This window comes from Cydia fagiglandana, chromosome 5 (genome assembly GCF_963556715.1).
Source record: "Cydia fagiglandana chromosome 5, ilCydFagi1.1, whole genome shotgun sequence".
Lineage (NCBI taxonomy): Eukaryota > Metazoa > Arthropoda > Insecta > Lepidoptera > Tortricidae > Cydia > Cydia fagiglandana.
In genome coordinates this window covers 8898395-8913385 of record NC_085936.1, presented here as the reverse complement: position 1 = coordinate 8913385, position 14991 = coordinate 8898395, and the positions used below count along the sequence as shown (strand labels likewise).

The 14991-nt window shown below is 37.2% G+C and overlaps 1 long non-coding RNA gene across 1 annotated transcript in view; it reads left to right on the top strand.

Annotated features, from left to right (window-relative positions):
* Positions 1 to 8501: 8501 nt before the first annotated feature.
* The window catches only part of LOC134664810 (uncharacterized), a 244672-nt gene continuing 238182 nt past the window's right edge, over positions 8502 to 14991 (top strand). The window contains exon 1 of the long non-coding RNA XR_010098290.1: positions 8502 to 9310. This is a non-coding gene — a long non-coding RNA (uncharacterized LOC134664810). The remainder of the gene's footprint in view (positions 9311 to 14991) is intronic.

Below are 14991 nucleotides of genomic sequence, written 5' to 3'. Positions count from 1 at the left end.
TTAATCGCGTATTTTTTTACGTACTTTTGTGATATTTTATTCAATATTTCATAGATAGTCTAGTTATATAAGTTTAATTATATAACTAGATCGTTTGTAGCTTAAGAAAAAATTACCTCAGTAGTAATAACTCATTCATCTGAAATTCATATTAAATTAAGTCTTGAGTCGTTTTACTTACGTTTTAATTAGGTACTAACATTTTAATCTACTCAAAGGTTAACTGGAAGAGATCCCTCAAAGGTATAAGTTCACCTTTGTACTTGTTACTAATTGTATGTTATTTTTTATATGTCTTTTTGTACAATAAAGAGTTTACTACTACTACTACTACTACTACTACTACTTAATTTCACTAACAAACATTTATATAAATGACAATTATAGCTATTTCCTATAAAAGAAATGGTTCAATGTTTCAGTAGTTAGCATAATTATTGCATTTTCAAGTAAGTAAACACAGGAAAAGTTAATCTGAATGTCTCCGGACACAATATCCTCTAGCCGCCCAGATACCTATAAAAAGGTCTCCTGTTCCATTTAAATTTGAACTTTGTGTTGACAAAATAAAATTTAATTTTGCTTGGCAAGGTTAGACGTATGGGCGGCTAGAGGTTATGGATAGGCAATCGCTCAGCAAATAGCAAAGTACGAGTAACAGCTAGTAATAGATTGATGGATTGACAAGGGTGGCAGCCACGTCAGATCCGATATTATATTGTTTGAGGCGAATAAAGATGGAAGGATGGAACTAAAGTTAGTAAGTAATATGCTCAAGCATTTGTGAACGCAAATCTTTGAGTTTGTCTAGTAGAAAGCTTTTGGTCCCTAGACGCTGGTAGTTTCTCGTAGTTTTTTTCTATATTTAGGGAGGTTAGTTTGACGCTACTTACCTCGGTACTACACTGTTTATTATGTACCTAATGTGTTCTAAAGCTTATTTTATATCTCTTCACATCATCGTAGGTATATCGTATATTTTTAAGTATACGGGTTGGTTGCATTCTTGAAAAATACGTTTAGAGTTTTCAAATAGAACAAAATTCCATTAACGGAAAATTGAATCGGAAATGCCAATAATCAGCTTAAGATAAGTACCATTTGTATTGTTTATTTTAACTTGAAGAGGTGTCTTGAAAATACATCTGAAGTTCAAGATAAAGAAACACTCATTAATATTATCAAAATACTTTCCTTTGTATTCATAACTACCTACTGCCAAATTCCAGAAAACGGACGAAACTAAAATAACACCTAACTATTTATTATAGTTTCACCAGATTAATATATAATACCTATTTGTACCTTTACTCGTACGTGGATGTCACAGACAGGAGTGGCGTCACACGTTCGCATTATTTAATCTGATGGCTCCTCTACACGATGGGCCAGCGCCGGCCACTCCAAGGGACGCATTTATGCGTTAGAGGGAGCAAGTGATATTGCTATCTCATTCTACCGCATGGCTGCGTCCCTTGGAGTGGCCGGCGCTGGCCCATCGTGTAGAGAAGCCATGAGAGGTCAAGTTGACCGCATATTGCGGTTGGCATTCACACCCTTTTACACAAAACAATTTAGTCTACTACACCCTCTCGTAAAATCTCCGCTCTAAAGAATTACGGCGGAGACTCACTAGTTTCTAATTCATTTCCCGAATCGAATCGAGATATGAAATAGTAAAGATATGTGACCTTCCACTGCAAAAGGTACCAGAGCCGTGGTGACTGGCGCCGCGATTCGGGAAATTAATTTGAGATCCTTTTTCCGTGGAACGTCACATATCTTCACCATTTCATATCTAGTATGAAATGGTGAAGATATGTGACGTTCCACGGAAAAAGGTACCGAATAGCGGCTGGCGGTTACGTCGCATAGCGTCGCTATAATATTGGAGCGGCGTTAATAATAAGCGTAAGCGCTAACTGCCATAAGGTACCTTTAACCGTGGGACGTTACATATCTTTACTATATCGTATCTAGTTAATCTCTAATTCATTTCCCGAATCGCGGCGTTAAACTACTTTAAACGAGTACTTCGAACAAAAGATAAAACAATCAAGGAAGTTTTGGCGGGCTAACAGAAATACCTAAAAAGTTCTAGAAATATTTAAACGGATGTTTTGTAAAAGAGACATCTCAATAATCAAGACTGTATATCATCAGTCATCATACTTTTGCCTCCGCTCTGTTTTATATTTGGTAAGTATCTGTGGCAGTAGCAACTCAACGTAACTTTCTTAAGAATACTACATAAGTAGTTAAATTGATAACATTTAGAAACACGGTGAGGCACTTATTTTGACTTTATTTATTATAATTATAGTAAGAGCAAAAGAGTACTAGAGCAAATACTTAGAGCAAAGAAAAAAGGCATATCTAGGTGCTAATGGGTTAAATATTATACGATCAAATATAGTTTATTTGAGGCCCATCTAGAATATCGCTCGAGAAAACTGAGCCCTTGACCGATAAAGTAAATAGCGTTAAGTGTAGACACAAAAAGATTCAAGATGCGAGATTTCGCTTCATTTTGAAACGGACTTAAATGGCGACTGCCCGTCTTATTGTTACTTATCTCCATCACAAAATACTTTTACTTCCAAGCGGCGTAGCACGGCGGCGTTTTTATCCCTTGTCACCATACCTGTCACGTTCTAACAATTATGTAAGTGCGAAAGGGACGCGCATAGTGATAGTCGATAAAAATGGAACCGTGCTGCGCCCGCAAGTCACTAGCTGAGAATAACCCATGGGCCCGATTCGGATTTTGAAGTAGACATCTATTAGATATCTTTTAGACATCACCAAGATACGATAACGATATGTTTAAGATCTAACCTGTCAAATTTGACATTTGCGCGATTCTGGAGAAACTCTTGAACGATTTCCTCGGGATATGACTAAGAGATCCAATTCACATCTAATAGATATCTTACGCTATCTAACGTAAAAGTGACATTGGTTGCCCGAATTGCGCTGCAAAAGAGAACTAGTTGATATCTAAACTATAACGTATCTAGAATGGATCTAGTACGCGTCGTCTCTTGTGAATATCTTGTAGTTCGAACACGGCAGCATGTTTCCCTCGTCAGGTTTGCAGTGAATTGTTGGAAACTTTTTCCAGTTTTGTTTGTGCCGGCAACACGTTTGCGTCGCGCCGATAGGGAAATCAAGTGTCAAACGCTAAGTGACGGCCGAAGTTTTAGTTACGAAGTTTACTTAGGTACTTACATTGTATGATTAAATAATTATGTTGCTTATCTACTTAAATATGTAGGTATACGTTTCTTGAAAATTTGTTAATCCAATACCTACTGTATTAGTTATTTACGATACAATTGCGAAATATAGGAGATTCGCAACGAGTGGCGAATTTTAAAACACGACCGAAGGGAGTCCTATATACTGTTTGTTACTATATTGAAATCCTAAAACCTCCATGAAACAGTTTTGTGGTGCAATATAAAGAAAAAATATTCTCTTTCCCGGCCTGACCTTAAGTTAAATGGATTTACACGAAATAAAACAATTTTAATGGATAATTTCACGTAAGTATAATAAGTCTACCCGTGGCCACGGGTGCTGGTAAAAGGGCTTTCAAGCTTAAAACATCGGGATGTGCTTTTAATTCATTGTTGGTACGGTAACGGGTTATATCGCTTAATTATTATTTTTTGTTCTCGAATAACCATAGGAGATACTTATACGTCTCGGAGTAATTAACAATGGAGCCGCCATTAATAGGCGTTCCCCTCTGTCGAAAATAGGCGGCCAATGGTCAACCACATGTCAACCATATGTATGGACTGACGTTTATCTGACATGACGTACCTATACATTTGATGTGCCCCTCCCCCGCAAAAAACGGCAGACTATTTTGTACCGAAAATTTTAGACATGGCGTCTCCATTGTTAATTACTCCGAGTTATACGTAGGTAATATTGTTTATATTACGAATTCGGACGACCAAATCATAATTTATTGTTATTATATGTCTTTAACATAAGTACTTTGGTACTTTAACCAGAATAATAATATAAGACTTATAAATTCAGCTCTCGTTAGACGTAGTACCGCCGTCTTACCGAATGTTGACAATAATAGCAACAGTAACAATAAACTCTTGGCACAGATCACTACTAATACCTACTAGATGGAGCATTTAAGCTCGAGGTCAGGTCACCACACACGTTTTACCCCGTTCATACAGAATGCAATATGGCGACCGCCTTTAAAGTCGTATGCTCTTAATTGTTTTTACTCATGTAATTTAAAAGTACGTATATGTGTAAACTTTTTTTTATAACCGAGATACTAAAATGACAATTCGATTTGACACACACCGATTGACACACCGCTTTTGTACTAAAATAACACATCGGTTTGACAAATTGGGGCTGTAGGCTGTCGGGCCGCCGATGGTGAAATAATACGCAAACAAATTTTTGCTAAAGCTGAAACGCGTCTCCGTTTAGTTAATTTAATTTTAAAATTTGAATCAGGCAATAAGGCCTATATTACAAATACCTTATAGACTAACACATCCAGCGAAACTGTGGAATGAACTGTCGCATGCGGTATTTCCGGACCGACACGATCTTCAAATTTCAATCCCATCTTAACGGCTAAAATCAGGGGGCCTTCCGCGTACCACGTTCGACGTGTTGCCTCCCTGTCACACTTACGTAAGAATTTACAAGTGCGACAGAGAGGCAATTACGTCGAACGTGGTTCGCGGTAGGCTCTCTGGCCATTCATCTGCTCGTTTGCTTCTATATCACAAAAAAATTGGTGAAATAACGGCGTGGTTCCGATGAACCTGCTCTTGTGTCGGATTCGGTAGTAATGAAGTGGTATCTAGAGGGTGGTAATCCAAAACTCCCAGCAAGACGAGATGTGCAGTGGTACAGCAGTAATACTTGGCCGTCACTCTGTCTGGGAATTGAGTACATAGTGTCTGTAACTGCAACTCAGTTACTGCAAGACAGATGAAATTTATTTCCTTACCTGGAGCGGTATTTGACTTTCATGATGACGCCTTAACCTTGAAACTGAACTGGAATTATTTTTTATTTTATTTCACGGGCCTATAAATCCTGGTTTTTTTGTTTGGCTTTCTTAGGGATATAGATTTAACACGTAGAGGCCATTGAACATCGTGTAAACCATGATCATTCGATTCCTAGTTTGCGGTGACTCTTATTCCCGTTTTATATCCAACTTTATTCTTAAGAATTTAAATAAAATAAAAACCACATTTGAACAGGGTGGGACTGGGCTGGGCATGACTACCTCATGCACCCAAATAGGTTGGCCAAAAGGCACTAAGATCTGAGTGGTGTCTCAGTGGACACTTAGAGACTGCCACCGGAAGGTCAATTCGAACGTACCCAGCTGCAAAAGTGCATGTCCACTTTATTCATGAATTCCATCATAGTATTGGCGCGAGCGAGACGCACGGGCGAATGATAGCAAAATGACCTCATTTTGTTGTCAAAATGTAAGCTTGAATTGACCTGCGAAAACAAATAGAACTGACATCTCATCTCATATGGTTGCCCAGTTGTCTATCAAAACATATGTACCTAGTAGTAGCTAGGTATATGAATGTTTATTCATTTAGGCCTATACTAACTACCCTTATCGTATCAAAAAATATGCGCAGTATACAAATACGAGAGGGATGCACAAAATGAGTAAATAAAAAATAAGATCAAAATGATATCAATTTGTAAGTTTGAATTGGCCTCCTGCTTTCCTAGTCAATCGATTAACTGGTAACAAGTTGTTAACTTAAACAAGAAGTTGAAAGTTACACATTTCTACATCAAAAAATAAAAACTGTAGGCACCCATCAAAGATAAGTTAAAAGAGTAACTTTTATAGTTATAGATTGTGCTGCTACAGCATAAGTATTAAAACAGTAACCTATCTGCGGAATTTATATTTGACGTTCAAAATCGACGACGCGACGCAACGACTTCTCGTCCCTACTACCTACCTAATTCATGTTAATTCTGATGAAAGAGTGTCTTTGTTGTGTACATCGTATCTTATTTCTTCTTACAAGAGTGACTTACTGCATACAGCACTTTAATCACTCTGTGAGAAATTGTAAAATCATCATTCAACTGGAACATGAGCACTGATGGACACAGATATCTCAAAAATATTATTATTTCCACAACGACCTGTTATAGGGCAGCCTCCGTTGGAGTTTCGAAGAAAACTCTTGAATACAACCCAAACAGTTTATTAAACCCAAAATACACTGCACAAACTTACACACTAAAAGATTTAGGATATTACTAGATCTATGTTAAAGAGTAAATTACGAGTGACCATGTTTTTACTGTTATTCGAATTTTTATACAGTAATATTGCTGTCAATGCTTCACCTACATTTTAGTTTTACCTGGTAAGCAAAATAATTATACATGTGCTCATATGCTGCACAATTAATTTGATCAAGCACGTAAAATCAGAGTAGTTTCGTTAGGTAACTGACTTTACCGGTATTTTATTGTCTTTGCCGCTACATAAATTTGACTTTACACTTTTCTATGACGATTTTTTTGTGAATTCATACTTAAGTATACTATTTGGATACAATGTGACATTTGTGATCTATCATAATTGTCACTAAGAAATAAATGATTTCATTATAACCACGTCACTGACAAGATTAAGTACTCGTTTATATTTACTCTGATACTATGCTATGCCAAATCTTTTGAGGGCTTGGAACGCGGGTCGCGTAAAACTTAAAAATATTTTCCCAAACACTTAGAGCATTTAATAACTGGAGTGGCCATTAAGAGCTTACCCCTCTGCCGAAAAACTTGCACTAATATGCAAACTTTTGTATAGACTGACATGGCTGTTTGTACGTTACGTATAAATCATGTAGAAATAGCAATACATTTGACGTCCCCTCCCCCGCAAAAATCGGCAGACTGTTTCATAAAGAAAATGACAGCGATGACATCTACAGTTACTAAATGCTTTAAGTATTCGGATTAGTATGTGACATTTGTGATTTCCCCCTAGACAACTAGTAGCTAAATTCGGTTAAGAAAATGGAATTAGACTTCCACTCGCATAACTGGTTATCTCCGCGGAAGAAATAGTGCGTCTAGTTAACCAGTTATCAAACTTGGTTGTCTGAGTGGAACAAAGGGATACATCATAATATAATTTTCACTAAGAAATAAACGATTTCATTATAACCACGTCACTGTCAAGATTAAGTACTCGTTTATATTTACTCTGATACTATGCTATGCCAAATCTTTTGAGGGCTTGGAACGGGGGCCGCGTAAAACTTAAAAATATTTTCCCAAACACTTAGAGCATTTAATAACCGGAGTGGCCATTAAGAGCTTACCCCTCTGCCGAAAAACTTGCACAAATGTGCAAACTTTTGTATGGACTGACATGGCTGTTTATACGTTACGTATAAATGTAGAAATAGCAATACATTTGACGTCCTCTCCTCCGCAAAAATCGGCAGACTGTTTCGTAAAGAAAATGACAGCGATTACATCTACAGTTACTAAATACTCTAAGTATTCGGATTAGTATGTGACATTTGTGATATATCATAATATAATTTTCACTAAGAAATAAATGATTTCATTATAACCACATCACTGCTAAGTAAGAGATTAAGTACTCGTTTATATTTACTATGGTACTATGCTATGCCAAATCGTTTGAGGGCTTGGAACGCGGGGCGCGTACAACTTAAATATTTTCCCAACATCTTCCCAAAGCTTTGTTTACTTGTTAATTTGACAGACGAACGACAGCCAGCGAATTCTCATTACAATGAAGGTTCCGTTACTTTTTTGATGAGAAATGGGTAATAATTGCCTCTTTTATAATTTACTGTTTCTTTGAACAACATTTTCATTTTGAGTTGATTTTAATCGATTTCCCGGTTTGAACAATCAGCGTGGAATAAGGTATGTAGGTAATAATGAGTATAGATACCTATCTAAGTGGTGTCTATAAGTTTTTATAGACTAAAGAAAATTTAGGAAAAATATAAACAAGAAATCGTACCTACCTAACTTCAATTAATAAAAGCATATTTAATGTACCTACGTACAATGAGTTTCGCAGAGTCTGCTAAGTCTGCTTCATCTTTGGATACCACAGATAAATAAAATACTATTACAGTTAGACCGTAAAAAGTCTGCAGCGATTTTGATAGCCCACGCAGTGCAAGTGTCATTTTAAACGTCAAACATCTATGAAATTATGACGTATAAATAACACTTACACTGCGTGGGCTATCAAATCCGCTGTAGACTTTTATTGGTGCGACTATAGTACCTGCTTAAAACTAAAGCCAGTATTAATGAAAATACAATATAACATAGGCCATGTTAGTTTTCATGGTTTCAGAAAGATATTTAAAATACTATCATGATTCACCAGTATCTTGCAACATTGTTTTTTCAATACGAGTACAAAGCGAAAGGCACCCTCTAAAAGCTCGCCCGTACGAAGGACGAGGAAATTTCAGAGTGCACAATACAAGCCTGTAACGTTGCATAATATGGCGCGTGTTCAGCCAAAGTATTCGTTATGGTATTTGCTACACCTAGCCAACCGGGGCATATGTTTTTCGATATGACGCCGAACGTCAGGTGTTCATCTCGAGACTATCAAACCTAAACAGACTCTATGGTATAAGCCTTACGTGTTTTATTAGCCGGGCACGTGAGGAGTTGTTTGTGTCATATAGGAATAGCGTGGACTTGAGCCCTCCCTCTCGGAATTCGCGCTGCAGTAGAGGGTACTTGAGACTTTGGCGATGTGATCCGAGCGGCGATATTCGCGGGCGCGGGACTCCACTCGCTGCATCCCTCTTGCTCCCGGCTCGCGGCGCGCGGCGAGCGGCGCTCGGCGGGCGGGAGGCGCCCGGCGTCACTCACGTCGACTCGGTCTCCTCGGTCGTGTGTCCGAACCTCTCCTGTCCGCGACGTGCGATCTCTCCGAACCCTACCGGTACTAACGTACGCCGCGTCCTAGACGCGACTCTTAACAACATATCCCTAGCGCTTAACCCTTCACAGACCCGTTAACCTGGGCTCCGTAGTAACGGTCAGTATTCTTTCAAAGTTGAGTTTCGAAGTTTTCTCTCAGTGTTTCGGACTATATAAATACAACGCGTCAGCGTTTAAACTTTAAGGGCTTGTGTCCTACCGTAAATAAAGGATTGTTTGGATTGACGGAAAGTGTCTGAACTTCTGAAGTGAAGCGAGCTGCCTTCGCGTTTCATTTGCATCTGTCAAACAGGTAAGTGGTCTGTAAAGCGGCGTATTTACGCCGGTCACACACGCGGCGCGCAGTCTGCCTCGGCCTCCTACATTTGAATTATTAAAACGCTGACTGATGTGCCGGAGGCAGACGTTTGCTAGCTGTAAGCTGGGAGATATATCTGCGACAATAGCACGGCTCATTCATAACGACTACGAGTCGGGACAAAGACACCATTCGTTAGCGGAATTTCAAAGTTTTACCATCGAGTGTTTTGACTAGAAGTCTGTATAAGTTAGCGCAAAAAGTTATTACAGATTTCCTTGATATTGAAGGTTATTTATCACAAATATTAATCACGTTGCGTTTATTACTCAATAACCATTGCGTTGACGAGATTTAATTTAGTTACCTATGATTTATTTTACATATTTCTCGACTCGCAATATACGTCACACTCATAAATATCGTGCTCATAAATATTTTCAACACTTCTCACCTGCACGGGCTTAATTATAAAATGACTGTGAGCTTGTACCTATTTGTATTTTTAGATCCACTACACTACGCAATAACTGGGTGAATAATTAATTGCACCGTAGATCAAACCGCTGATGATTATTCATCTGTAAGATTTATTATTGTATTTACTTCCAATGGTCAAACAGATTAAACATTAAGTACTCGTATACCAGCCATAAAACTACAGGTAAGCTATAGTTTGACCACTTATCTCTAGCGGTTGGTAAAGAAGTAGCGCGAAGAAGTAGATAAATTATTATTTTACGTACCTACCTACATAACATAATACATACAAATCAGTTTCATGAAGCCAAGCCTTCAATCAGTGCGGAGCTGACCATAATTACTTTTACAGTAGGTACAGTCAAGGAATTTAAATTCCGACCCATTTCGTACTTTGTCACAGTGACAATCAATATGAAAGCCGCTAGAGACCTCATACGGTTGTCACTGTGACAAAGTACGAAATGGGTCGGAATTTAAATTCCTTGACTGTACCTACATGTGGTGCTTCATTACGACACCATGTGCTATAATAAGCACATTACATAACTACGTCGAAAATTTAATGGCTCCTCTACACGATGGGCCAACGCCGGCCATTCCAAGGGACGCAGCCATGCGGTAGAATGAGATAGCAATATCACTTGCTCCCTCTATCGCATAAATGCGTCCCTTGGAGTGGCCGGCGTTGGCCCATCCTATAGAGGAGCCAAAAAGGGCCATATGTACTGTAAAACGTTGTACGATACACGTGCGAATAGGTAATTCGCACTTGTATCGTAAATAACTAATCTACTAACCGCCTCAGGTAAACGGTAAACCTATAGTAGTAAATACTCGTGTATTCAACTCTACATTTCACTCTTAACCAACTAAAGATAATGGCCATGGAATATTCCTGATCGATCAAATTGTGCCTACTCAGTAGCTTAGAATTGTCCCGATAGGTATTATGTGGACATACAAAGAGCCGTTACATAGCTAATAATAGGTATCTACTGTGCACTCAAGTGAACTAAAATGCAGACGTGACTACGCATAAAATATTCTCTGTTCGTTTAGGCACCCACCTCATGCATGAAAACATCATAGTTTTTATGAACTGAAATGTAGATTTTGCTTTGTATGTATCGGAAAAAATATGGTGATTCATCAGTTTAGTTGGTATTGCATGTAACCGAATATGTGCATAAAGGATGACTCACGCTAGACCGGGCCGGGCCTGGGCCGATGCATCCGACACGTCATTTTCTATGACGGCTCATCGGTGATCACGTGGTGCTTTCTATAGAAACCGAAGCGCCGGAGGCTCCGGCCGGTCTAGCATGAGTCATCTGTGGACGCAACTGTCAATTTTATTGCTTTGAGCTTATCAAATTCACGGGATTTTAATGGTTATAAACTGTATAAAGTTAACCTTAATGTAGAAGGCTTTGATTTCGAAGAAAGCTATTTATGTCTACTCCCAAACATTCGAGGTCTGCGCTGCACTGCATTCTCTTTGCAGCCTTACGCTACTCTGCAGGTGTCCCACAACCATAACTGCAGCGTATATTACTTCAGATGCATACTTTTAAAACCCACCATGAAGTTGGCTACTCAATTCTTTGGAAACTTTGGGACCGGTTCGGATTTTAAAATAGATATCTTTTAGACATGACACACCAAGACACGATAACGATATGTTTAAAATCTAACCTGTCAAATTTGACATTTGCGCGATTCTGAAGATACTCTTGAACGATTTCCACAGGATATGACTTAGAGATTCAATTCACATCTAATAGATATCTTACTCTATCTAACGTAAAAGTGACATTGGTTGCCTGAATTGCGCTGCAAAAGAGAACTAGTTGATATCTAAACTATAACGTATCTAGAATGGATCTAGTACGTGTCGTCTCTTGTGAATAGCTTGAAGTTTGAATACGGCAGTTTTAGATCAGTTCTACCAACAGCCTGTCTCAAAATAAATAAGTCATGCTGACACAGCACACTATCGTACTACCGCGATCACTTCCACTCTTTGGCAGATTGTGGAGCGTGCGTGTGTGTCATGTCTCATGTCCCTGCCATATCTCAAAGGTTACGATTCTACATTCTTTCTATCAGGGGAAATTAAGGTAATTGGATAGTCCATTTGTAAATAAACACTACTTTTATAATTTTAAGGTTTTGAAAAGCTACATTACGAAATTGATAACCTTCCGATTTTACTTTTACGTAATTTTAAATTTTTATATTACTTATAGGAAAAAAATTAAAAATGTACGCTTCCGGCAGGACTTGAACCCGCAACGTCCGCAATCCGTGCGTTTGCTTTAACCAATTGAGCTACGGAAGCCTACCAGAAACTCGCGAATTTTTCCATTCCTTCCCTTATGTATACACGTCGCCTATGGAGTGGCATATAGCGACATCTACCCAACAAAATTTCCAAATTCCAAATTATTTATTTGTTAAACATAAGTACAACAGGTCTTAAATGTATAATAAAGTATCACTATGCTTCGCCATATGGCATACAAATATAGAAGACATGTATGGCACATTTTAAACTAAAACTTAATAAGTAATTAAAATAATACACGTTAAATTAATAGGTTACAAAATTTCCAGAGTCTGACAAAAATCTTGAATTGAGTAGTATGCCTTAGTTATTAGGAAATTATACAGCATTTTTTTAAATTCGTTTAAATCATTCTGTTTTAAAATCTCTATTGGTAGTTTGTATTTTTGGTGCCATTCCAAAAAAGCTTTTCGCTAGTAATGCAGTTTTACATGACCTAGAGTTTATTTTATGTTTTTGACGATAACTATTGATTGAAATAGGAGAATTGGTCAGGATTAGACTTATTTAAGTTATTCGTGTTTACCAAAAACCTTGTTTATTAATAACATCTACTTTATACAAGAATGTGAATATGGATATTCACATTCTGTCGGTGCTAATTTTAAGGATATGGAATTCACTTATATACTTACCTGAACGTTCCCTGTGACAATTTAACCGTTGAATTTTCCTTGGTAATACGAATAATAACATCCGTTGTTAAGTGATTTATTAACATCTGAAAACATGCCTTCACCACGTTATTGCCCAAATGTATTCAGAGGTTTAAGGAGGGATATCGTTGAGATGGGTAAGGCCATTGTTGTTTTATGTTTGCTACATTGTGCTAATTTGTTTTATGGAACGTTTACGAGTACAAGATGTTATTATTGTGTAGTAATGTATGCAATCATCCCTATTTAACGGTTGGATGATCTTGTTGACGTGATACATGTTGACTACCTCTGTTATCAATTATCGATGTGGATAGATTGACGGATTAGTATTTTATTGCATAACTCACACCTCAGCAAAATAAGTACAGAGATTTTTCTTTCATTTTTCAGAAAATAAAACTGGATTAGGATTATTGTCACGTTGAAGATATTTCAATTGTGTGTCATTGCTAATATATTATACTTATTCCAAATCCATCGTAAGGTCTGGTCTAGTTTAAGGTGATATATGTTAGTAATTTTAGTTTTTTTTTTTTAAATTTATAATTACACAATATCATATAAAAAAAAAGAAAAAAAAAGTAATTTTAGTAATGGATTCAATGCATGATATTCTCCAGATACGCACTCTACTCCTTCAAAAATGCTCTAAGTGCTTAAGTAGGTACATGGAATGGTAATACAAACGTGCCAAAAGGACATTAAATAAATATAATCACTACCGTCAACAAAGTTAAACTCATTCCTGCAAATAAAATAAATATTCCGCTAACTTTCTCCTTAAAGGGCTTTTATGGGTTAAATTATATACGCCTAGGGGCGCAGAATGGAGACATATTCCACTATTGGGACCTCGGGACTTATTATGGTCGACCTAGATGCCCGGCCACGGGAAGTGCTGTAGTCCTATTCATATTTCATACCCTATTTCAGAGTGGAATTGTGTGTTTTTCAATAGCCTACCAGACCGCAATTTATGAGAAGCTCATAAGACCCGTCTATAGCTCTGGAAAATGACATATTGTGATAAAAGTTTGAATCAGGATAATTTATTACATCATGTTTTCGAATGTTGTAGTATCATTGTCGGGCCTCGGTATAGATTTACTAATTCACTTTTTAGCACAATTACCACGTTGAACCCTTAATAAGGTAACCTACTTAGGGTTTGAAATTGGTCGTGGTTGGTCCTGGGTTTGAATCCCAGTAAGGGCATTTATTTGTGTGATGAACATAAATATTTGTTCCCGAGTCATGGGTGTTTTCTATGTATATATATATATATATATATACATATATATATATATATATATATATATGTATCTATTTATCTATATAAGTATGTATATCGTCGCCTAGCACCCATAGTACAAGCTTTGCTTAGTTTCGGGCTAGGTTGATCTGTGTAAGATGTCCCCAATATTTATTTATTTAATTCTACTGGAGAGTCGTTTACAAATTATTTATTACTGTTCATTGTTAACATTATTTCAGTAAAATGAAAATTTCTAATTAAGTTCAGTTGATCAATTGCTTTTTGCCTGCGTCGGTCAGCCAACGCGTGGGGCTCTTGTTGAAGCTCCTCGTTGTGGAGCAAAACTCAAAAAACGTGATTTACCCTTTATAAGTTATTGGTTATATACCGGTTGCACCTATGTATTTTTATTTAATTAAAACCAAAAACAAAAATGCACAACAAACGGAAACAGCATTTTTAATATCTAAGCCACAAAGAAAGAAAAAATGTTTTAACAACGAGTCTAGTTTCTGCGGAACAAAGCACTTTCACTGCAGGAAGATTAATAAATTTATTCACTATGAGCACACCAACTGTTCTCATATTATTCTAATTTAATAATATACTTTTAGATACGTGTTGTTGATATGTCTATAGGTTCAGTCTTTGTTCTATCTAATTTTAAATAATAATAAAAGTGTGTTCTTTATTTAATAAAATAAAGGCCAATATTAGGTTGGGACCACTGCAGAAATATTTTAATATACATATAGTAACAACACCAGTCATGGGACATTTAAGAGGAAATTTGGAGTATTTATGATATTTCCCATAAACATGTAAATGGTCTACCGCTTAGCGTGTTAAAATATGAAAGTCCTATCCGTCTTTCATGTTTTAGGCGTGTTGTATCAAAGATACTGCAGTTAGTTTCCACATATTTAACAAA